This window comes from Acartia tonsa, chromosome 15, assembly GCF_053477335.1.
Source record: "Acartia tonsa isolate MP-2025a chromosome 15, ASM5347733v1, whole genome shotgun sequence".
In the NCBI taxonomy this organism is placed as follows: Eukaryota; Metazoa; Arthropoda; class Copepoda; order Calanoida; family Acartiidae; genus Acartia; species Acartia tonsa.
The window spans coordinates 67,616-87,500 of NC_137274.1; the positions used below are offsets into that span (position 1 = coordinate 67,616).

Consider the following 19,885-nt stretch of genomic DNA (forward strand, 5'->3'; position numbering starts at 1 on the left):
TTCCATCTTGACCAAGATAAGCAACATCATTTTAACTAGCCGTGATAGCTCAGTTGGGAGAGCGTTAGACTGAAGATCTAAAGGTCCCCGGTTCGATCCCGGGTCGCGGCATTTTTGCAAATCTTTACCCTATGTATGTGTAGCCATGGATAGTAGTAATAAAAGGATCAAGGCACCACCGAGAGTCGAACTCGGGATCTCCTGTTTACGAGACAGGCGCTTTAACCAACTAAGCCATGGCGCCTGAATTACCCTATTGTCAGTATATCACGAAACAAATTCAAATATATTTTTAAAAACTGTTCCATTTAAAAAAAAATTCGCCCAACGTGGGGCTCGAACCCACGACCCTGAGATTAAGAGTCTCATGCTCTACCGACTGAGCTAGCCGGGCTATGTTGGCTGCCAGGGCTCTGCACTTTGTATGGTTGGTCTTTGCAATAGGTACACAAAAACTAACTACACGAATATCATGAGAGCAAGCCAGCAACGTTGGTTCAGTGGTAGAATGCTCGCCTGCCACGCGGGCGGCCCGGGTTCGATTCCCGGACGTTGCAGCAATCATTTTCTACAGTATCACAACTTTTTTGAGGCAATTTTTGAAAAAAGGATAAGCCTACGACACCAAGTATTCCCAGGCGGTCACCCATCCAAGTACTAACTTGGCCCAATGTTGCTTAACTTCAGTGATCGGACGAGAACTGGTGCTTTCAACATGGTATGGCCGTAGACATTAATTGTGTGGGGTTTAGTTAGGTTTGCGCTAGGATTGTTTGGGTCAAAATTCCAAAAATGTTAGGTCTACGACACCAAGTATTCCCAGGCGGTCACCCATCCAAGTACTAACTTGGCCCAATGTTGCTTAACTTCAGTGATCGGACGAGAACTGGTGCTTTCAACATGGTATGGCCGTAGACATTTGGCAAGGCATTTTCACATTATAATGTGGATATTACCATACCATCCTTCTGTATGGTTTGTTGCGTTGCGACCAGTGCTAACTCTTGGTAATCTTGTTATAACAAGTGACAGTTTGCATCTTGTAATTGTCTAAACTGACCAAGCTAAATTTGCTTGATTCACTTCACTAAGAGGTGTGTATAGATCCAGTGGTTGCAGTGTGAACTGTAATGCTATTTCTGTCAGAGCTGATGATAGCTCACTATCTACAATAGGAATGCATAACCTGTGAAGTAGCAAACATGTATATTATGTAGTCAATAATTTGGCCTCTAGGTGTCGCATTTGTTTCAATGGAAGACCTCCTACCGAAGGTTTCATCAACAAAGTATGTCACCAACTATTTGAAAAAGTATAAATATAGCATTTCTGAGGGGACACTTCAACTGAATCATGTTTTGTGTAAAGTCGTGGAGCTGGTCAGCAAAATATCTATAGTCTTTGTCACCCATACACTGAAATCGACTCTTTCCCTCATACTTACCTGGCGTGGAGGTTAACCATGATCACTAAGGTGGTTCCTCTAGGGTGAGGCTGTGCCATTGCACTCAGGCATGGCTGACCCCTACGATTACCCCAAATGTGGGTAACTCGAACGCACAATTTTTGGTAGTTGGGGACTGCGTTCGCGCATCCCCTAATAAATGCAGAACAGACAACAGAATTAGAATGTTTAACTTAACCATCTAGTTCAAATTTTACACACCAGGAATTGCTAAACTTTGTGTAGTTGGCCAGAAAAAGGCTTCTATCGAAGCCCAATTTAAAGTAAAGTCTTTGCTTTGAACTAGGCAGATTGACTATACTCTCTCTAACAATGATTAGGCAGCCTGCATGCCAATCTTTTGCCAGACAGTACCATAGTCAGGTTATGACTCTAAGGTAGTATACTGGAACTATTCTTTGGCATCGCTTCTCGGCCTTTTGGCTAAGATCAAAGTGTAGTATCTGTTCTTATCAGCTTAATATCTGATACGGGGACCATGTGTCCCCTTTGATATTAAACTCATTTTTGTTAGGGGATGAGGACTTGGAGCTTGCTCCAGCCTTATCACGGGTTGGCCTGGTATTGCAGTACCACCAGGATCGGCCCACTTGTCCCCACTTCTAAACTGGACCACTCAATACATTGTGTACAACCTGTATCAAGTTTGCACAAGTCAACAAGCATGCTGCCAAAAGCACAATGGCTCCACTTCCTTTATGTAGTTCAATGTTTTAATGCTAGGTGGTGCAAACCCCTAAAGTTGAATGTCATTTAATGGATAATTTTCTGCCTCAAGTTATTCTAGGGGCTTGTGTTTTTTTTGGTGAATAAGCTGAACTTTGACACAATCTCTACATGTCTTTGCTGACAACTACATTAGATTGGTCAATGGAACAAGCCTAACAGCTGCCAAGGATATGGAGCTATTTGTGTTGTTTGAGCATGTCCAGGATCTACCTACAGCACGAATAAATCTTTCGCCTTTTACTAAAGATTTCCGTGTAAGTGGATCATATTGGAATTACATCCAATTTATCTGAAGGCTTTCCATGAGAGAGCCCACTTAAAGAAACATATTACAACAGGCATGTAGGGACAGGATGTCAGGATGTGTTTACCACAAAATATATGACAAATGACAAATAGCCTACGGTAGGAATAACTAAAATTGCAGTTACCATTTGTCTAAACTGACCAAGCTATACTTGCTTAAGATAAGATAAGATAAGATAAGATTTATTTTCCTCAAAGGTACAACATATTTTATTAGATATATATCATACATTATGTTACTATGCTTTGATCTGTTTGATTCTTCTGGTTTGTTTGATGCAGGTTTGGTAATATAATAATATACATAATAACTATTATTAAGTACCTAGCATGGAATTGGCCGAACTTCGTCTCCACCTAGTTACCAGGCCAGTTCGAATAAGATGAAGATAATATTTTACAGAAAAAAAAATTCCATGCAACATTGTACCAGATAGTTAGCATAACCCTTTAAGGGTTGTGGAGCCACTGGTGTACTTTGACGCTTGCTAAGCCGGTACAATGTTATATGTGCAAATAAATAATAATCTTAACAATGAAAGAACAAAAATATCTTGCTGTGTATTTCAGACATCCTCCTACTATCAGTTGCAACTTCTCCAAGCGTAAATTCGGAACAATTAAGGAACCAAAACCTCCACCAGGAGTCGCTATTCCCGTTGTGATCCCTTTTCAGCTATACATAGACAGTTTCCTTTATAACAAATTATTTTCATTATAGAGTGGAGTTTTGTCCGGGTCTAAGGACATCTCCACACCAATAATTACAGGATGACGGCAAATCTCGCGATAACACTTGGTCCAATCCAAAAATCCAAAATCCAAAAAATGAATAAGATATCCTAATATATAATCGTATCATGTACTAAGTGAACAAGGTGTAATGGTTGGTTTCGATTCCTACGGAATCTGATTTTTATTTCTTGAGAATGGATATAATAATCCTATGATGTACAATTGTATAATTGTACAGAATAAAGAATAGGTCATGTGCGATTCCTACGGAATCTGATTTTGGTTTTTTGATAATGGGAGTGTGTCCCTAAATATGTAAGGTTCGATTCCTCCGGAATCTGATTTTTGTGTTTTGAGAACTGGTCACAGCATGGCTGTGAATGGGGCAACAATATGGGGGAGGGTGAGGTGAGGGAAGGTGAGAGGAGAGTGGTTTGTGCTAGAAAACGTTTACATTAATCCATTGATCTCACTCTTTTTGAAAGTAAAGGGTGAAAGTGGGTCATGTTAAAAAAAAGGCTGTGGCGTGCTATTGCGCGCACAATTTGTTATAGCTTTGCTTTAGTGGAGTTTAAATCTTTCTGTTGTTTAGGCACGAAAATGTTCGGAGAGGAAGAGTACCAACAAATGTGGCAGCCGCTACGCAATAGACTGACAATAACATATCAACGACTTCTCAATATAGTTAATGGTGACAATGTCAGTGAGGAAGTACGTCGTGAGGTAGCCCGTCTACTATACCATCAGGGTTATTTAGAAACCGAGTTGGCACTCACACTATACAACCCAAACAAGGATATGGAGTATCATGAAACTAAATTAGGTGAAATTGCTGAGCGGATAACTGCACAAGAGGGGGCTTGTCTCCAACTATAGCTCCAGAAGTTGGCCATTTCTGGTCAGGACCAGTTATGGTCAAGTTCTCTACGACTTTATATACAAGATATCCGCAAAAATATCCGCAAAAACAACCGCGGAATTATCCGCAAGACGTTCACAAAAAACAACAGAGAGGCAACAGAAAAAAAATCTGCAAAGTGAGAAATAAATAATACAGTTTAGTTTTTTTGGAAAAAGTAGCTAAATATAATTTTTTTTAAAAATAATTTACCATAAATTCATTGATTTGTTTTTTAATAAATCCTAGATATCTTGCTATGAACTTTTGTTTTTTTATTTGAAAGATGTACAAAGTAATAGGATGTCTGTTAATTAATATTTTGCTATGGATTAATTTAGTATTAGCATAAAAAAAGTATTAGCATAAAAAAGTAAGGATAAGAAATGTAAGTTGATGAAGTGAGAGGCTAGATAGAATAAGGGAGATGGGTCGAGGAATTGAACAGGTATGGGGGAGGAGGGGAGGAAAACGGGGGGGATAAAATGGGGCGTGGTGAATGGTTTGTGCGCGGTCGTGGCTACCAGCCAGACAGACAGAGCGGCGCTTATTGTTTGGTATATGCTAGGGGGGAGAAAAAGTAGGGGGTGGGGGGATGAGTGGTTTTCCGGTAAAGCACAGTAGAATAAAGGAAAAAAAAGGGGCGGGAGGGAGACAATTGGTTGTAAAGCATAGGGGAAATATGCGGGAAATCGGAAGTGGGGAAAGTTATTTACTAATTAATAAGTTAAATTAAGATTGCATAATGCATGGTATTAAAACACAAGGGGGGTATAAATATGGGGTAGGTAAGGTCAAATTTCAATTGTCTCCAAGATGTCAGATCAAGAAGAGGAAGTAGGACAAGGCCAAGGTGCTCTACCAGACGGGGCGCCGGAAGTTCCGGAGGAGGCTGGAGGTGAGGAAAATGTTCCCCTCCATGACCAGGTGCAGGAGCTCATCGCTATGTTAAATTCTAGCGATGAAGTCGATGATCCTGTACCCGTGCACGGCGTCCAGCAGCTGCTGAACCTCGCGGCAGTGCCTGATCTACTCCCATTTCCGGGGGTAGACAGGCGCTGTCTGGACCTCTGGTTTATGGTCAAGAGGAGGTTGTTGGGCGTTGTGCACGAGGGCGACATGTTGATGTGGAGGAGATTCCGCAACGACGCCATCGATGAGGAGATCCTCCGCATGATGTATTCCAACTATGGGTTAGTCGTGAGGTTAATATCAGTAATGCCCACGTACGCCCGCTCCTTCCAGGCCAACATGGATTCCATCGCCGCCATGGACCGCCTGGTCACCGTCCAGCAGGACCTTGTGGAGGAGCTCCTCCAACAGGAACCCGACGACATCGGCGACTCCAGCGACTACGACGAGTAGATGGCTATGCCCACTACATGAGCTTAACCAGTCCAGTCAGCGATAGTCATATATTAAACAAAATTTTTGATATCTAAATTTGAATAAATAAATATATTTTTGGTCAAAATTATGAAAAAACTTTGTTATTTTTTTATTAGATAAAATAGAGGTAGAGGTTGCGCGATTCGTTAGCTGCTTGATAAAAAATATATAATATAATGGAAGAAGTTAAAGTCAAAATATAAAATGTAAAATGAGTAAAATGGATAAGAAACAAACTATGCTAAAGCTACTCTATACATAGGTATGTATGTCGGTTCCTACGGAACCTACTCGTTGAGATTTGAGGTTAAAGAAATGCTGTTTTATTATTTTTTTTGATATAGAAATTAAGTGCTTACAAAAAGTCGAGGGCTAAAGATACGAATAGAAACTTAGTTAGAACAAAAAAATTGTTAAATAAAGGAAGAGAAAAAAATAAAGTATTTGCTTTTTTTTTTTTAAGATAGTAAGTAATAGGTAAAATATCTTTATTGAAAATATTTTTTTATTATCAATCAGTTTAATTTCAAAAATAAAATATTTGCTTTTTTTTTAAAACTCAATCTTGTTTAGGTAATAAGTAAAACATTTTTTCTTAAAAGTATTTTTATTATCAATTAGTTTAATTTCAAGTGGAAGGTTGTTGAATATAGTTGGGAAAGAGTTAAGAGGGGCGTGCAGGAGAAAGTTTCTATTGGTGCCCGGTTCGTAAGCAAAGTTGTTCCTGTTCCTAGTGCCATACGTATGTCTGTCTTGAACAAAATTCCAGGTGTTTTCAAAGATTTTGGGAAAATTGCCTAATTTATAGGCGTGCATAAATTTACAAACATTGAATTCAATTAACAGGTTAAATGGAAGTATGCCATTAGATTTAAAGAATTCAGCTGTGTGAGCTCTGCTAGGTAAATTTTCGATTATTCTAATGGCCTGCTTCTGCAACTTAATGATTGGTGCTAACAGATACATAGGACAGGCAGTGAACAGGAGACAACAATATTCGATATTCGACTTAATATAAGAAGAATAGAGTAGCTTTAAGTGTTTCTTGTCCAACAAATGACGCATTACTTTCATACTATAAATTATTTTAGAGACTTTGCTATAGACTTTATCAAGATGATAAGAAAACTTCATTTTCTCGTCCAATTGAATTCCCAAGTGTTTGATACTACCCTCATTGGTACCGCTCACAAGATCCAACTTAGTGATTTTTGACTCATCATTTTCATTATGATTATTCATGTTTACATAGACTTCAAAGTTGGTCTTAGCGGCGAGCTCAGCGGGGGTGAGTATCTCACGGGGGGAGGAAAAGACCATACATTTGGTCTTGCGGGGGTGAATAAGAAGTTTATTGGCATTGTACCATTGGGTCAGTCTGGGGACAAGCTCCTTTGCAAGGTTGATTAATTGTATAATATTCTGCTTTTCAATGAAGCCCACTGCGTCATCAGCAAAGAGATTGATTAGGATCTCTTCACTGCATGAAACAAGGTCATTGATAAAAATCAAAAAAAGAATTGGTCCCAGGACTGACCCCTGAAGTACGCCAATGATAATGAATTCAATTGTGGAGGAGAAAAGGCCCTTAAAAAATACACGCTGTTTTCTATTTGCATAATAACTACGGAACCAATCAAGTGCAACCCCCCTTATCCCTGAATTCTCCAGTTTGCTAAAAAGGATGCCCCTATTTATCATGTCGAAACACTTCCTTATGTCCAAAAATATGGCCATACAGGAAGTGTCTCGACTGAGTGCTTGGGTGATCAATGTGCTTAAGTTCAATACATTGTGAAAGGTTGAGATCCCTTTCATGAAGCCAAACTGGCGGTTGCTAAAAAAAGACCGATCTTCCAAGAACTTAACCAGCGTTTCACAGACATATTTTTCAATGGGTTTGGAAAAGTTATCAATGAGTGAAATTCCTCGATGATTATCTGCCTCGCTGAGTGAACCTGATTTGTGAAGGACAACTATTTTGGAAGTTTTCATTTTTTCAGGAAAAGTGCCATTTTGAAGTGATAAATTATAAACATGTGTTAGGGGAGTGGCAATGGTATCAGCACAGCGAGACAGAACATACATCGAGACATCATTTATGTCTGTGGAACGCTTAGGTTTAATACTACGAATGATATTAATAACCTTGAAGGGGTACAATGGCTCAAAGAAGAGGGAATCTTGACATGGGGGTGGTAAATATTCAAAGAAATTTTTGGGGGTGGAAGGAATTTCAGGCTTTAGGGAAGACCCAATCTGACTAAAATAACGATTAAATTCATTAGCTATTTCTTGGTCATTTTCAATTTTGTTTGGGCCTACTTGAAGGTATGTGCACTCAGGGGAAGATTTACTAAACCCAATGACTTCCTTTAGGGTTTTCCAGAGTTTTTTCCCATCCCCGTTTGCATCTCTTATTTGTTTTCTGTAATATTCAATCTTTGCTCTTCTCACTTGCCTATTGTAATTATTCCTATAGACATTGTAAATACTTTCATTTTCAATTGTTTTGTCTTGTAAAAAGTTGCTGTACAAAATATCTCTATGCAATCTACAACGCAATAAAAAGTCTGACATGAAAGGCTGCTGAGGCTGGGTACGTTTGTTTTTTCGTTTTTTCCTAACTGGACACTTTTCATTATAAAGTCTCAAAAAGGTTGAAATAAAGTTATCATAAGCAATGTTTGTGTTGTCTTGACTTAAAACGTGATTCCAGTTAGTGTGGTAGAGTGCATAGTTTAAGGCATCAAAGTTTTCATCATTCAATTCTCTTTTTTCAAAGAAATCTGGAGGTTTGGGTTTATTTACTCTGTCTATTCGGAATGAATTAATAATTGGCAAGTGATCGGAGATTTTTGAAGTTAAAACAAAGGAAGACATTAGGTTTTGAATAAAGTTACCTACCCCGAATAAATCAAGAAGGGTTGCTGTGGTTCTAGTTACTCTAGTAGCTCTGGTAACGGTATTTATGATACCGTTAAAAGAAAAAGACTCAATAATTCTCATGGAGTTGCTATTTATATTATTTATTTTGAAAAGATCAAAATTGAAATCTCCCACAATGAAGTATGGTATGCTTAAAGCTGCTATTCTATCAATCAGGTCCAAAAAAAGTTCAAAAAATTCTTCTATTTCAGCACTACTCTGATTGGGTGGCCGATAACAGTTTAGTAAGCAAAACTTTAGTCCATTGTGGGAAATTTTTAAGCAAATAGATTCAAGAATATTTTCTTTAAATGAAAATTTATCAAATAGTTTATCTACTTTATAATATTTGCTTACTAGAATACCCACCCCTCCCCCCCTATTTTTTGTGCGGAGTTTAACATGCCAATCGTAATTATTAATTCCATAGCAATCCATATTTACATCCTTATTTAGCCATAATTCTTGAAAACACAGAACATTTAAGTGGATATCATGTTGTCTAAAGAAGTCTACAGTGGAGACAATATCATTGTATTTAGAATGTAATGACTGACAATTAATACTAAAAATATTGAGAAGGTTTTCATTGAATGTTTTCAGTTTCTGTACGATACCTTGTTCACTTGAAAAAACGCAGTTTATTCCGAATTCATTCTCAAAATCGTTAAAGTAGTCGCCGTAAATCGGATTCATAAGATTTAGACCAATGTTATCGTTTAAGTTACCGTAATCCTGGTTAATCTGATCATTAGGGAGGTTTGTCATAGCAGAGCTGGTCCAGGAGCACCGCAGGAGGAATCGTCTTAACATCAAGTATGGACATCTGAAACACAGTAGATATTAGTGGACAAATAAAAATAGGTAATATACAATATATTATCGTTAAAGCGAAAAAAATTACCATATTTACTATGGTTATTCCGATAGCGTTTAGTTTATGTGTGTGTTGGGGGTGGCAACACATTTCAAGCTAGTTTAGTTCCCCCTACTCATTTTCATACAAGTTCCAAGTATTTTATATGCTAATCAGCAGAAAAGAAAAATAAGAAAAATAGATTGAAATTAATATGCTATGTGGGCGTTCTAACAAGTTAGGTAATATATAATAATAATATTATAATAATATAGAGTTTACGTGGATATAAAACATTCAGTTTTTCGAAATAAATCACTTTGGAAATGAATTTAAAAATGATGATAAATAATTTTTTGTTAGGTACCTTTCCGTCGTATAAGATACTTAACCTCATGATGTGATTACCGCCTTTGTAGCTTTGCTTTGCTTAGCTTTGTTGGCGGTGTCTCTAGCTTTGGCCCTCGTGGCCACAGGATCAGAAGGTGCTGAGTCAACGACAGGGGCAACAGGATCAGAAGGTGCTGAGTCAACGACAGGTGTAGATGCGGCAGATGCGGCAGACGTGGCGGCAAGTGCGGCGGTGTGTGTGGCGGTAGGTACGGCAATAGATGCCGCAGGTACGGCGACAGACACGGCGGCAAGTGCGGCGGACGTGGCGGCAGATGCGGCGGCGGTCACGGCGGCAGGTGCGGCGGTGAGCGCGGCGGCAGGTGCGGCAGTGAAATCAGCGGTAGCGGCGGCTGCGGATGCGACGGCGGCAGGTACTGACTGTGTGGGCTGTGCGGCTGGTGCAACGGCTTTATGTGCGGCGGTTGCGACGGTTGCGGCAGAGTCTATGGGAGGAAACACAGCTAGGTCCCCAAGAGCTGGGGCAGGGGCAGACGTTAAATTATGTTGAATCGTGCTGGAAGGGTGGGCTGTGATCGTACTAAACTGTCTTGGGAAGTCATCCTCTGTTAAGTCAGCCTGATTAGAGAAGAATGTTTTCCTTTCCTCAGGCGCTAGCTTGTTGAAACAAAGGATAGGTGGTGCCTCTGACAGAAAAAAATCCTCACTTCCAGGTATGGGTTGGGCCATTTCCTTCAGGTCTTTGCCAAACGGGTTAAGGCAGCGTATCCAGCGGCTGCCGTTCTTGAGCTGAAATTGGACATGTTGGCCAGCGACTTTGGCCCTCGAAATCTGGTTTGTGGCATATACAAAGGTCATGGTCTTCCTGTTGAGGTCGGACATATCTTGCTTCGCCTGGACTAACCTATTGGGGAAGAACGGGACCGGTGACGCGTTGTTCCTGGGATTGAACCTCTTGATCTCGGCGTTGTAACGGTCAAGCACAGCCTTCTTATTGATCATCCACGCGTCGAGGTAGGATCTAGACATAAAACGAAAAATAAAAACGGGGATCTGGCCCTTTGTATATGGGAGCATATGGGCACGCTCGACGATATCACAAAAATGTGAGGGAATATATTCTAATTCCCCACGTTTAAGAGCGGCTTCAAGGGTGGGCCTTATAATGTTTCTAAATATGATAAACTCTGTAATATTTTCACGGCTCCACGGCTGCTGAAAATTCACTATTCTACAACTCCAATCGCGGCACCTTTGCTCTCTTATCGAGTTTTGTAGAAGTTGAAATTTGACGAAATTTTCTCTCGACGATTCGACAGAGTTTAGATAGTCTTTTTGTTGTGTAATCGTGGTCCTAATCGCTTTTTGTTCACTTGCAACAGATTTAGCATCTACGAAATTTTCTATACCTTCGATAGATTGAATTTTAACATTTAAATCTGAGACTCTCAATTTAATATCGTTTATTTCGGTTTTATGACTGGCAAAAGTACTATGAATAAGCTCATCCCTTACCTTAGCTATATTCGCATCGTATTCTTTAAACTTAACATCCAAAGCAGCGTCCAAATTTGTTTTAAACTTTGACCAATATTCTGGGTTGTCACACGTACTACAGGCCATGATGAAGTGAAGATGGCGGAACCGAGGGTACTGAGTGAGTGTGGGTCAGCTGACCAATGGTGGGACGCGAAAAAATGTTAGCCAATGGGAGAGCTTATTTGTCGGGAGTACTTTGCGCCGGTAAAATGTTGCCAGACCGATAAATATCATAAAATTATCAAAAAGAATTTGAGAGTGTTTTCACCAAAAAATTGTTCATTAAATTAAAGCGATTAGGTTACACATAAGTTAAAAAAAACTTTTAATTCATTAATGTTTTATTTTCACTTTTTTTGTGTTAACAATTGACCGATACGTTAACACATACACATTGCCAGGCCTAAATACGAGGTGCCCTCTGGCTACAGTGTCTTCCCTTTCCTCCAACTGCGGAGTGACCACGGGCAGTGGGGAGAGGGGAACTAGTTGAGAGAGAGGGGGAAGGTAGAACTGAGCTTAACACATGGGGTAGGGCGGGGGAGAGCTTGCTAAATGCGTGTTCTCAGCCCGACTCTCTGAACTTGATTCACTTCACTAAAAGGTGTGTACAAGTGAACCAAGGATCACTCAGATATTGTCTTGCCGGGCTGAAGAAAGTCCTTACCTACTGCCAAAGTCTACTTACAGCAAGTCATATTCATCGTTCAGGTGTAAAGCTATATCAATCTGTATTTGGGTTATAAATTGACAGATTTCTGAATAATGATTTTCAGCAAGGGGTTGTGTTATACGAATAGCCAACGAGCATGCCAGCAACGTTGGTTCAGTGGTAGAATGCTCGCCTGCCACGCGGGCGGCCCGGGTTCGATTCCTGGACGTTGCAGCAATTATTTTCTACGTTAACACAACTTTTCTGTTTTCAGTGACAAGATAAGAAAGAAAGATGTAGAGTTTACGACACCAAGTATTCCCAGGCGGTCACCCATCCAAGTACTAACTTGGCCCAATGTTGCTTAACTTCAGTGATCGGACGAGAACTGGTGCTTTCAACATGGTATGGCCGTAGACATAAAGTTACAACATGATTTTCAAACTTGTGTGAGGTTTAGTCAGGTTTGGGCTAGGATTGGTTGGGTCAAAATTCCAAAAATATTGAGCCTACGACACCAAGTATTCCCAGGCGGTCACCCATCCAAGTACTAACTTGGCCCAATGTTGCTTAACTTCAGTGATCAGACGAGAACTGGTGCTTTCAACATAGTATGGCCGTAGACATTTACTCTAAGCAAAGGCTAACTTCTGGTTTATTAAATAACATTCTAATGCAACAAAAAGGTTTAAAGTTTTACTGGTTTAAATTTTCAGACTTTTGTTTTTCTTTGAGTGTTTATTTTTTTGTTTGGTGCTTGTGTAGTAGGGGGATAAATGATACTTGGAGATGCGGGGTATCGATCCCCGTACCTCTCGCATGCTAAGCGAGCGCTCTACCATCTGAGCTACATCCCCTTGGGTTTCACCTTATGTTCTCAGTGATTAGAAATTTCTCTTGGACAAGAAAGAAAAAGAGACAAATTTGAAATATGGATAAAATGTTAGAGCCTACGACACCAAGTATTCCCAGGCGGTCACCCATCCAAGTACTAACTTGGCCCAATGTTGCTTAACTGCAGTGATCGGACGAGAACTGGTGCTTTCAACATGGTATGGCCGTAGACATATATCAACGGAAAATGTGGCGTCAATTAAATGCAAAATGCATTACGAAGAGAAAATGTGGCGTGAAATGAATGCAAAACGTCCAACAGTACAGGAATCTACGGACAAGGAAGAAAAAGAGACAAATTTTGAAATATGGATAAAATGTTAAAGCCTACGACACCAAGTATTCCCAGGCGGTCACCCATCCAAGTACTAACTTGGCCCAATGTTGCTTAACTTCAGTGATCAGACGAGAACTGGTGCTTTCAACATGGTATGGCCGTATACATTTATCAAAGGAAAATGTGGCATAAACTAAATGGAAAATGCATTACCAAGAGAAATTACGTACAGGTATCTACGGTAAATGATTTTAAGTTCTTGATTGGTTTCAGTGATTAGTGGGTTCTCTTTAACCCTGAATAAAGAAGTTTGTGACTGACTAAGACAGACACTCAACCCGAGCGGACTCAAGGTGAGCGAACCATCGAAGCAGAGCTGATACACACCTCTTGTAGAAGTGAATCAAGCAATATTAGCTTGGTCGTTTTAGACAATGATGTAAAGTTACTTGGACAATCATATATTTTTGATATTTGTTAAAGGTCCGACCGGAAAAGTTAATTTTCATAAAATACAAGCACAAAGTAACTAAAATATTAATCCAAATAGGTATGTGTGATACTAAAAGATATCATTTTATCGAACAATAATAGTTGTCAACCCAAAACTCATGCCTTAACACGGAGAAAACAAAGCCTAACTGGGAACTAAATAGAGCTGCCATCTGGTGACAAAAACAGTAACTACACATTATATCATAGTGGTTGCATTGTATAAGGGCTTTAGGTGTAAAAAATGAACATAAGCAGTTGTCTGGTTTACATTTCTCAGACTTTGTTTTTTTTTTCTCAACTTATAAAAAAGGATGAAAAGATTTGCCTACGACACCAAGTATTCCCAGGCGGTCACCCATCCAAGTACTAACTTGGCCCAATGTTGCTTAACTGCAGTGATCGGACGAGAACTGGTGCTTTCAACATGGTATGGCCGTAGACATATATCAACGGAAAATTTGGCGTCAATTAAATGCAAAATGCATTACGAAGAGAAAATGTGGCGTGAAATGAATGCAAAACGTCCAACAGTACAGGAATCTACGGACAAGGAAGAAAAAGAGACAAATTTTGAAATATGGATAAAATGTTAAAGCCTACGACACCAAGTATTCCCAGGCGGTCACCCATCCAAGTACTAACTTGGCCCAATGTTGCTTAACTTCAGTGATCAGACGAGAACTGGTGCTTTCAACATGGTATGGCCGTAGACATTTATCAAAGGAAAATGTGGCATAAACTAAATGGAAAATGCATTACCAAGAGAAATTACGTACAGGTATCTACGGTAAATGATTTTAAGTTCTTGATTGGTTTCAGTAATTAGTGGGTTCTCTTTAACCCTGAATAAAGAAGTTTGTGACTGACTAAGACAGACACTCAACCCGAGCGGACTCAAGGTGAGCGAACCATCGAAGCAGAGCTGATACACACCTCTTGTAGAAGTGAATCAAGCAATATTAGCTTGGTCGTTTTAGACAATGATGTAAAGTTACTTGGACAATCATATATTTTTGATATTTGTTAAAGGTCCGACCGGAAAAGTTAATTTTCATAAAATACAAGCACAAAGTAACTAAAATATTAATCCAAATAGGTATGTGTGATACTAAAAGATATCATTTTATCGAACAATAATAGTTGTCAACCCAAAACTCATGCCTTAACACGGAGAAAACAAAGCCTAACTGGGAACTAAATAGAGCTGCCATCTGGTGACAAAAACAGTAACTACACATTATATCATAGTGGTTGCATTGTATAAGGGCTTTAGGTGTAAAAAATGAACATAAGCAGTTGTCTGGTTTACATTTCTCAGACTTTGTTTTTTTTTTTCTCAACTTATAAAAAAGGATGAAAAGATTTGCCTACGACACCAAGTATTCCCAGGCGGTCACCCATCCAAGTACTAACTTGGCCCAATGTTGCTTAACTTCAGTGATCGGACGAGAACTGGTGCTTTCAACATGGTATGGCCGTAGACATTTGACCATGGAAAATGTGACTTATACTAAATGCAAAATGCTACAATACAGGAAAATTATGGAGGGATGATTTATTCTATACAACTCAGGTTGCACTTAACCAAAAATAAACAGAGAGAAAACCAAGCCTACCATGAACTAAAATGCTGCTGCCATCTGGTGAGACAATTTTGTTACTGTAATTTTAGAATAGCATGATGCCCGGGTAGCTCAGTCGGTAGAGCGTTAGGCTTTTAACCTAACGGTCCAGGGTTCGAGCCCCTGCTCGGGCGCTCCCATCTTTTGTTCAAGTCTCCAATCAGTGTGATACGTACGTAGCGACTAGAAAATGGCTGATTTATAAGAATTCCTCGATAGTCTAGTGGTGAGGATCTCCGCCTGTCACGTGGAAGGCCCGGGTTCGATTCCCGGTCGGGGAGAGATAACTTTTTCAACCTTGTGAAATTTCTTTTTTTTACCATTAAATATTTCCGCCACTGCAAACTGTTCAATTTGGTAAAAGTATTATCTGGCCCGTAGGGGGATCGAACCCGTGACCTTCGCGTTATTAGCACGACGCTCTAACCAACTGAGCTAACGGGCCTGACTGACATGATGTGTATAAGTATAAGCACAATACAAAAACTACATACTTTTTTTCTTCTCTACTTGATTTTCTTTTTCTTGCCTTCCATAATGTTTTCTGTCAACAAATGCTACTATTTTCTTTTCTCTAACCAAGTCCCATTAGCGCAGAGGATAGCGCGTTGGACTTCTAATCCAAAGGTCCTGGGTTCGATCCCCAGATGGGATGCTAACATTGCATTTTGGCTAACCTTTTTGGCTTATCAAAACATGGGATTTCTTAATCCGTGAACACTTTATTAACAGTCAGGATGGCCGAGTGGTCTAAGGCGCCAGACTCAAGGACAACTTCCTTGCTCTCTGATAGAGAGTGGATGTGAGAATTCTGGTCCTCGATGAGGGCGTGGGTTCGAATCCCACTTCTGACAAAACTATTTTTTCACATTTTTTCAAAACACAACCAGGAGATGAAAAAATATTTGCCTGCCCCCGGTGAGGCTCGAACTCACGGCCTTCAGATTATGAGACTGACGCGCTGCCTACTGCGCTACGGAGGCTTGTTGGCAATATAGGATTACTACACTTTTTAAATGTACAAAAATGTACTCCTAGGCAACACAGATGAAAATGCGTCAGCCGGGAATCGAACCCGGGTCAACTGCTTGGAAGGCAGCTATGCTCACCACTATACCACTGACGCTTATTGTACAGGACTATAATGTACTCAAAAGTGAAAACCACAAATACATTTTTGCCTAGTAACTAGCACACTTTAGTCAGGAGTTTAAAGAAAAAAATTATGGCAATAAAGCTGTCTATCTGATGTAACAAGTTTCCGTGGTGTAGCGGTTATCACATCTGCCTAACACGCAGAAGGTCTCCGGTTCGATCCCGGACGGAAACAGAATCCCACGTGGTCTAACGGCTAGGATATCTGGCTTTCACCCAGGAGGCCCGGGTTCAACTCCCGGCGTGGGAAGTCTTTTGACACGAGTGATGCAATATTTACTTTGTTGTTTTTGTGTTTGTTGTTGTTGTTGTTATGTATGCTTTGCAAGTAATCTAGCTTAATCTCTTTCACAGACGAGGTGGCCGAGTGGTTAAGGCGTTGGACTGCTAATCCAATGGGCTCTGCCCGCGTGGGTTCGAATCCCATCTTCGTCGCGAGAATTATTTTGTGGAGCTTTGCTAAATCAGTGCTTGTCAGTCGTGATTTCATGCGTTTTGCAATGAGTGCCGCATTGTGGCAACCTGTCAGGTTGGCCGAGTGGTCTAAGGCGTGAGATTTAAGCTCTCATAATCGTAAGATTGCGTGGGTTCGAACCCCACACCTGACAAAAGACTTATTTTAACACTATACCAGGAAGGCCATGTGAGTTGCAAGGTAACTTTCTGGTTTTGCAAAAAAAAAATGAATAAAACACTAGAAACTAACAAAATCTGTAATTCGCAGCCGGCAGGATTCGAACCTGCGCGGGGAAACCCCATTGGATTTCAAGTCCAACGCCTTAACCACTCGGCCACGACTGCTGGCTCTGGCAGACGGCCATCCATCAATCCAGGATCACAGCTGGAAGCAATCGGCAGGTAAATTGATGAATTACAGGTTGCTACTGACAGTTAACAGGGCACAAGCCAGGCTTGATGGTCTAGGCGGCATGATTCTCGCTTCGGGTGCGAGAGGTCCCGGGTTCAACTCCCGGTCAAGCCCATGGTTTTGCCTAATACTTTTGAAAATTGAAAAGAAAAAAAATTTGGAGTCGTCGGGATTTGAACCCGAGACCTTCTAAATGCGAATCAGACGCTCTACCAGCTGAGCTACGACCCCTGGTCTCCATCATAGGGGCCGGACGAAAGCAGCGCCTTTTTTCTATTGGTCGCTTGCATTGTATAGTGGATAGAAAAAAGGGAAAAAAAGACTTTCCTTTAGTTTTGCATGAATTCAAAGTTGCAGCAATTCAAACATCTGACTCTGTGGCGCAACGGTAGCGCGTCTGACTCCAGATCAGAAGGCTGCGTGTTCAAATCACGTCAGGGTCAACAGAATTGTTTTTTTGCAATTTGTGTAACAAATGCTGATCTTTATGGACAACTAAATTCTATTCTCAAATGTACTTGCTTCGGCAGTACATATACTAAAATTGGAACGATACAGAGAAGATTAGCATGGCCCCTGCGCAAGGATGACACGCAAAATCGTGAAGCGTTCCACATTTTTGTGTCCGCATAACCCCATACAAATATTTTTTCACTAAAGTACTCATTTTGAACAACAGACAACTTCAAAGAAATAACAAAAATCATTGATAATTGGAGATGCCGGGGATCGAACCCGGGGCCTCATACATGCAAAGCATGCGCTCTACCACTGAGCTACATCCCCCTGTTGAATGCATGAGCTGACTAATACTCAAATGAATCTTTTAGCAATTTCAAAGTCTTTAACACAAGGTGCCAACCGCAATGGCTTAGGTTAGGTTAGGTTAGGCTAGGTTAGGCTAGGTTTAAATTGTGCCACGTGAACAGGCAAGCCTCTATAGCTCAGTGGCAGAGCACTGGTCTTGTAAACCAGGGGTCGAGAGTTCAATCCTCTCTGGAGGCAGTTAATTTTGTAAAATCACTCACTGGAAAAACAAATTTTTTTTTAGGTGTTTGATGCTTTTACACAGTAAGGCTGAAAAAAAAACTTAAGAAACAATTTTTCTTATTCGCACAACTGCCAGCACAACAGGCAGTTTGGCCGAGTGGTCTAAGGCGCTGGTTTTAGGCACCAGTCCGCAAGGGCGTGGGTTCGAATCCCACAGCTGTCAAAAATTTATTTTAGTAATAACTCGGTTACTATGAATTACAATTACAATTTAGTATCCTTCTGCCTTTCTAGATCAGATAAGATTCATCATTCTTGAGTGTACATACATAAACAATGAAATCAAAAGTTTCAAAGATTTTTACAAAACACATTGGAGGATTTTTCATGGCATAATTTAAATCACAAATCTTTATACATTTATATGGTTATTCAGTCAATTTTATCGAATTTGTTATTAACTTGATAGATTTAAAACAGTAGTAAAAAGAAAATACCAATCTATCTATATTCTTTAACAAACTTTTTTCCTTGATTGATTGTTGGTTAGTAAAGCATAGTTACAAAAAATTTTTGAAATCGAACCACAGTACCTGTATTTGATATTATGAGGTACTGCTAGAGAATATTTTAGTATTTTGGTAAGATAAAATGCTTTGATTAAGTAAAAAAAAATTTATTTTTGCTCTTTTCGTGGAAGACCCTGCCAGGTTTAAGGGTTGAAAAAGTGCTTGCTCTAGGTGAGGCTCGAACTCACAACCCCGGCATAACTTGTTGTACTGTCTATAAGTACCGTGCGCTAACCGATTGCGCCACTAGAGCAGCTTGCTTTCACTTTCCATATTTGCTACTACACTGCCTTCAAGAAACCTTGGAAGCACTGCAACCAAAACAACTTTTGCTAAAAAGATAATGTTACCCACGGCGAGACTCGAACTCGCAATCTTCGGTTTAGGAGACCGACGCCTTATCCATTAGGCCACGCAGGCTTGGTGTCACCCTGGCTGAAAAGTAAAAACTTAGAAATATCCAATTCTCTATCTTTTTTATCTCCTTTTTTTTTTGGATCGGGGATGTTGATATAATTACTTGGGGGTTCGACAAAATGTATTTTTCCGTTACCGGGAATCGAACCCGGGCCTGCTGGGTGAGAGCCAGCTATCCTAACCACTAGACCATAACGGAAGCTGGCGTAATTATACCCAAAATTAAACATGAAAAAAATTGCAATTCAACTGGTACATTGTGACAGAAATTGATATGATTGTTGACTGGAACCGTGGCGAGGTTCTGTAATCCTGCTACTGGGAGGTCAGAGTTTGGGATGGTTTGAGGCAGGGAACGCCTGGTTACCATTGAAACACGTTGAATTGGCGTCCGCACTAAGCCTGGCATCAACATGGCCACCTAGGGGGAGTCCTAGGTGATCAGGTTGCTTAATGAGGGGCGGATTGGGCCAGAGGGGAAACCCAGCAGCCAAGAGCTTCCGTGTCGGTCAGTAGTCGGACCGCGCTAATGAGTGTTCGGTGGTAATTAGCCCTACCAACATAAGTAAACCAATCTTTTTTTGTTTTTATATTTTAAGGCTCCATAGAATAATATTAAAAATAATGTAATGTTATTAGCTTGTATCAGCCTCCGTGGCGCAATCGGCTAGCGCGTTCGGCTGTTAACCGAAAGGTTGGTGGTTCGAGCCCACCCGGGGGCGACTTATTTTATAGCAATTTTCTTTAATA

The 19,885-nt window shown here is 40.3% G+C and overlaps 40 non-coding genes across 40 annotated transcripts; 19 read left to right on the plus strand and 21 right to left on the minus strand.

Moving 5' to 3' along the window:
- Positions 1–38: 38 nt before the first annotated feature.
- TRNAF-GAA (transfer RNA phenylalanine (anticodon GAA)) lies at positions 39–111 on the plus strand. Its single transcript has one exon. It is a non-coding gene; the product is annotated as a tRNA-Phe (tRNA).
- Positions 112–170: 59 nt separating this feature from the next.
- Positions 171–244, minus strand: TRNAT-CGU (transfer RNA threonine (anticodon CGU)). Its single transcript has one exon. It is a non-coding gene; the product is annotated as a tRNA-Thr (tRNA).
- Positions 245–321: 77 nt separating this feature from the next.
- On the minus strand, positions 322–394 carry TRNAK-CUU (transfer RNA lysine (anticodon CUU)). The gene has a single exon. It is a non-coding gene; the product is annotated as a tRNA-Lys (tRNA).
- Positions 395–486: 92 nt separating this feature from the next.
- Positions 487–557, plus strand: TRNAG-GCC (transfer RNA glycine (anticodon GCC)). The gene has a single exon. It is a non-coding gene; the product is annotated as a tRNA-Gly (tRNA).
- Positions 558–613: 56 nt separating this feature from the next.
- On the minus strand, positions 614–732 carry LOC145307839 (5S ribosomal RNA). The gene has a single exon (XR_013875706.1). It is a non-coding gene; the product is annotated as a 5S ribosomal RNA (ribosomal RNA).
- A 66-nt stretch (positions 733–798) lies between these two features.
- Positions 799–917, minus strand: LOC145308384 (5S ribosomal RNA). Its single transcript, XR_013876219.1, has one exon. It is a non-coding gene; the product is annotated as a 5S ribosomal RNA (ribosomal RNA).
- A 519-nt stretch (positions 918–1,436) lies between these two features.
- On the plus strand, positions 1,437–1,601 carry LOC145307886 (U1 spliceosomal RNA). The gene has a single exon (XR_013875726.1). It is a non-coding gene; the product is annotated as a U1 spliceosomal RNA (small nuclear RNA).
- Positions 1,602–1,868: 267 nt separating this feature from the next.
- On the plus strand, positions 1,869–2,060 carry LOC145307967 (U2 spliceosomal RNA). Its single transcript, XR_013875805.1, has one exon. It is a non-coding gene; the product is annotated as a U2 spliceosomal RNA (small nuclear RNA).
- A 330-nt stretch (positions 2,061–2,390) lies between these two features.
- Positions 2,391–2,508, plus strand: LOC145308060 (U5 spliceosomal RNA). Its single transcript, XR_013875893.1, has one exon. It is a non-coding gene; the product is annotated as a U5 spliceosomal RNA (small nuclear RNA).
- A 9,640-nt stretch (positions 2,509–12,148) lies between these two features.
- On the minus strand, positions 12,149–12,267 carry LOC145308479 (5S ribosomal RNA). The gene has a single exon (XR_013876308.1). It is a non-coding gene; the product is annotated as a 5S ribosomal RNA (ribosomal RNA).
- Positions 12,268–12,354: 87 nt separating this feature from the next.
- On the minus strand, positions 12,355–12,473 carry LOC145308608 (5S ribosomal RNA). Its single transcript, XR_013876431.1, has one exon. It is a non-coding gene; the product is annotated as a 5S ribosomal RNA (ribosomal RNA).
- Positions 12,474–12,632: 159 nt separating this feature from the next.
- TRNAA-AGC (transfer RNA alanine (anticodon AGC)) lies at positions 12,633–12,705 on the minus strand. Its single transcript has one exon. It is a non-coding gene; the product is annotated as a tRNA-Ala (tRNA).
- Positions 12,706–12,795: 90 nt separating this feature from the next.
- Positions 12,796–12,914, minus strand: LOC145308393 (5S ribosomal RNA). The gene has a single exon (XR_013876227.1). It is a non-coding gene; the product is annotated as a 5S ribosomal RNA (ribosomal RNA).
- A 152-nt stretch (positions 12,915–13,066) lies between these two features.
- Positions 13,067–13,185, minus strand: LOC145308646 (5S ribosomal RNA). Its single transcript, XR_013876469.1, has one exon. It is a non-coding gene; the product is annotated as a 5S ribosomal RNA (ribosomal RNA).
- A 651-nt stretch (positions 13,186–13,836) lies between these two features.
- On the minus strand, positions 13,837–13,955 carry LOC145308538 (5S ribosomal RNA). Its single transcript, XR_013876364.1, has one exon. It is a non-coding gene; the product is annotated as a 5S ribosomal RNA (ribosomal RNA).
- A 152-nt stretch (positions 13,956–14,107) lies between these two features.
- Positions 14,108–14,226, minus strand: LOC145308298 (5S ribosomal RNA). The gene has a single exon (XR_013876138.1). It is a non-coding gene; the product is annotated as a 5S ribosomal RNA (ribosomal RNA).
- A 652-nt stretch (positions 14,227–14,878) lies between these two features.
- LOC145308235 (5S ribosomal RNA) lies at positions 14,879–14,997 on the minus strand. Its single transcript, XR_013876079.1, has one exon. It is a non-coding gene; the product is annotated as a 5S ribosomal RNA (ribosomal RNA).
- A 200-nt stretch (positions 14,998–15,197) lies between these two features.
- Positions 15,198–15,270, plus strand: TRNAK-UUU (transfer RNA lysine (anticodon UUU)). Its single transcript has one exon. It is a non-coding gene; the product is annotated as a tRNA-Lys (tRNA).
- Positions 15,271–15,345: 75 nt separating this feature from the next.
- On the plus strand, positions 15,346–15,417 carry TRNAD-GUC (transfer RNA aspartic acid (anticodon GUC)). Its single transcript has one exon. It is a non-coding gene; the product is annotated as a tRNA-Asp (tRNA).
- Positions 15,418–15,507: 90 nt separating this feature from the next.
- Positions 15,508–15,581, minus strand: TRNAI-AAU (transfer RNA isoleucine (anticodon AAU)). The gene has a single exon. It is a non-coding gene; the product is annotated as a tRNA-Ile (tRNA).
- Positions 15,582–15,718: 137 nt separating this feature from the next.
- TRNAR-UCU (transfer RNA arginine (anticodon UCU)) lies at positions 15,719–15,791 on the plus strand. Its single transcript has one exon. It is a non-coding gene; the product is annotated as a tRNA-Arg (tRNA).
- Positions 15,792–15,867: 76 nt separating this feature from the next.
- On the plus strand, positions 15,868–15,990 carry TRNAL-CAA (transfer RNA leucine (anticodon CAA)). Its single transcript has 2 exons — positions 15,868–15,905; positions 15,946–15,990. It is a non-coding gene; the product is annotated as a tRNA-Leu (tRNA).
- Positions 15,991–16,046: 56 nt separating this feature from the next.
- On the minus strand, positions 16,047–16,119 carry TRNAM-CAU (transfer RNA methionine (anticodon CAU)). Its single transcript has one exon. It is a non-coding gene; the product is annotated as a tRNA-Met (tRNA).
- A 71-nt stretch (positions 16,120–16,190) lies between these two features.
- Positions 16,191–16,262, minus strand: TRNAG-UCC (transfer RNA glycine (anticodon UCC)). Its single transcript has one exon. It is a non-coding gene; the product is annotated as a tRNA-Gly (tRNA).
- A 131-nt stretch (positions 16,263–16,393) lies between these two features.
- On the plus strand, positions 16,394–16,466 carry TRNAV-AAC (transfer RNA valine (anticodon AAC)). The gene has a single exon. It is a non-coding gene; the product is annotated as a tRNA-Val (tRNA).
- A 3-nt stretch (positions 16,467–16,469) lies between these two features.
- TRNAE-UUC (transfer RNA glutamic acid (anticodon UUC)) lies at positions 16,470–16,541 on the plus strand. The gene has a single exon. It is a non-coding gene; the product is annotated as a tRNA-Glu (tRNA).
- A 103-nt stretch (positions 16,542–16,644) lies between these two features.
- On the plus strand, positions 16,645–16,726 carry TRNAS-GCU (transfer RNA serine (anticodon GCU)). Its single transcript has one exon. It is a non-coding gene; the product is annotated as a tRNA-Ser (tRNA).
- An 89-nt stretch (positions 16,727–16,815) lies between these two features.
- On the plus strand, positions 16,816–16,899 carry TRNAL-UAA (transfer RNA leucine (anticodon UAA)). The gene has a single exon. It is a non-coding gene; the product is annotated as a tRNA-Leu (tRNA).
- A 111-nt stretch (positions 16,900–17,010) lies between these two features.
- TRNAS-UGA (transfer RNA serine (anticodon UGA)) lies at positions 17,011–17,092 on the minus strand. Its single transcript has one exon. It is a non-coding gene; the product is annotated as a tRNA-Ser (tRNA).
- A 108-nt stretch (positions 17,093–17,200) lies between these two features.
- On the plus strand, positions 17,201–17,273 carry TRNAP-CGG (transfer RNA proline (anticodon CGG)). The gene has a single exon. It is a non-coding gene; the product is annotated as a tRNA-Pro (tRNA).
- A 44-nt stretch (positions 17,274–17,317) lies between these two features.
- On the minus strand, positions 17,318–17,390 carry TRNAA-CGC (transfer RNA alanine (anticodon CGC)). The gene has a single exon. It is a non-coding gene; the product is annotated as a tRNA-Ala (tRNA).
- A 140-nt stretch (positions 17,391–17,530) lies between these two features.
- Positions 17,531–17,602, plus strand: TRNAW-CCA (transfer RNA tryptophan (anticodon CCA)). The gene has a single exon. It is a non-coding gene; the product is annotated as a tRNA-Trp (tRNA).
- Positions 17,603–17,673: 71 nt separating this feature from the next.
- Positions 17,674–17,780, plus strand: LOC145308152 (U6 spliceosomal RNA). The gene has a single exon (XR_013875989.1). It is a non-coding gene; the product is annotated as a U6 spliceosomal RNA (small nuclear RNA).
- Positions 17,781–17,873: 93 nt separating this feature from the next.
- Positions 17,874–17,945, minus strand: TRNAA-UGC (transfer RNA alanine (anticodon UGC)). Its single transcript has one exon. It is a non-coding gene; the product is annotated as a tRNA-Ala (tRNA).
- A 147-nt stretch (positions 17,946–18,092) lies between these two features.
- TRNAT-UGU (transfer RNA threonine (anticodon UGU)) lies at positions 18,093–18,164 on the plus strand. Its single transcript has one exon. It is a non-coding gene; the product is annotated as a tRNA-Thr (tRNA).
- A 128-nt stretch (positions 18,165–18,292) lies between these two features.
- On the plus strand, positions 18,293–18,372 carry TRNAL-UAG (transfer RNA leucine (anticodon UAG)). The gene has a single exon. It is a non-coding gene; the product is annotated as a tRNA-Leu (tRNA).
- Positions 18,373–18,881: 509 nt separating this feature from the next.
- TRNAI-UAU (transfer RNA isoleucine (anticodon UAU)) lies at positions 18,882–18,971 on the minus strand. Its single transcript is given in 2 exon segments — positions 18,882–18,917; positions 18,934–18,971. It is a non-coding gene; the product is annotated as a tRNA-Ile (tRNA).
- Positions 18,972–19,065: 94 nt separating this feature from the next.
- On the minus strand, positions 19,066–19,138 carry TRNAR-CCU (transfer RNA arginine (anticodon CCU)). The gene has a single exon. It is a non-coding gene; the product is annotated as a tRNA-Arg (tRNA).
- Positions 19,139–19,262: 124 nt separating this feature from the next.
- On the minus strand, positions 19,263–19,334 carry TRNAE-CUC (transfer RNA glutamic acid (anticodon CUC)). The gene has a single exon. It is a non-coding gene; the product is annotated as a tRNA-Glu (tRNA).
- A 449-nt stretch (positions 19,335–19,783) lies between these two features.
- Positions 19,784–19,857, plus strand: TRNAN-GUU (transfer RNA asparagine (anticodon GUU)). The gene has a single exon. It is a non-coding gene; the product is annotated as a tRNA-Asn (tRNA).
- The last annotated feature ends 28 nt before the right edge of the window (positions 19,858–19,885 follow it).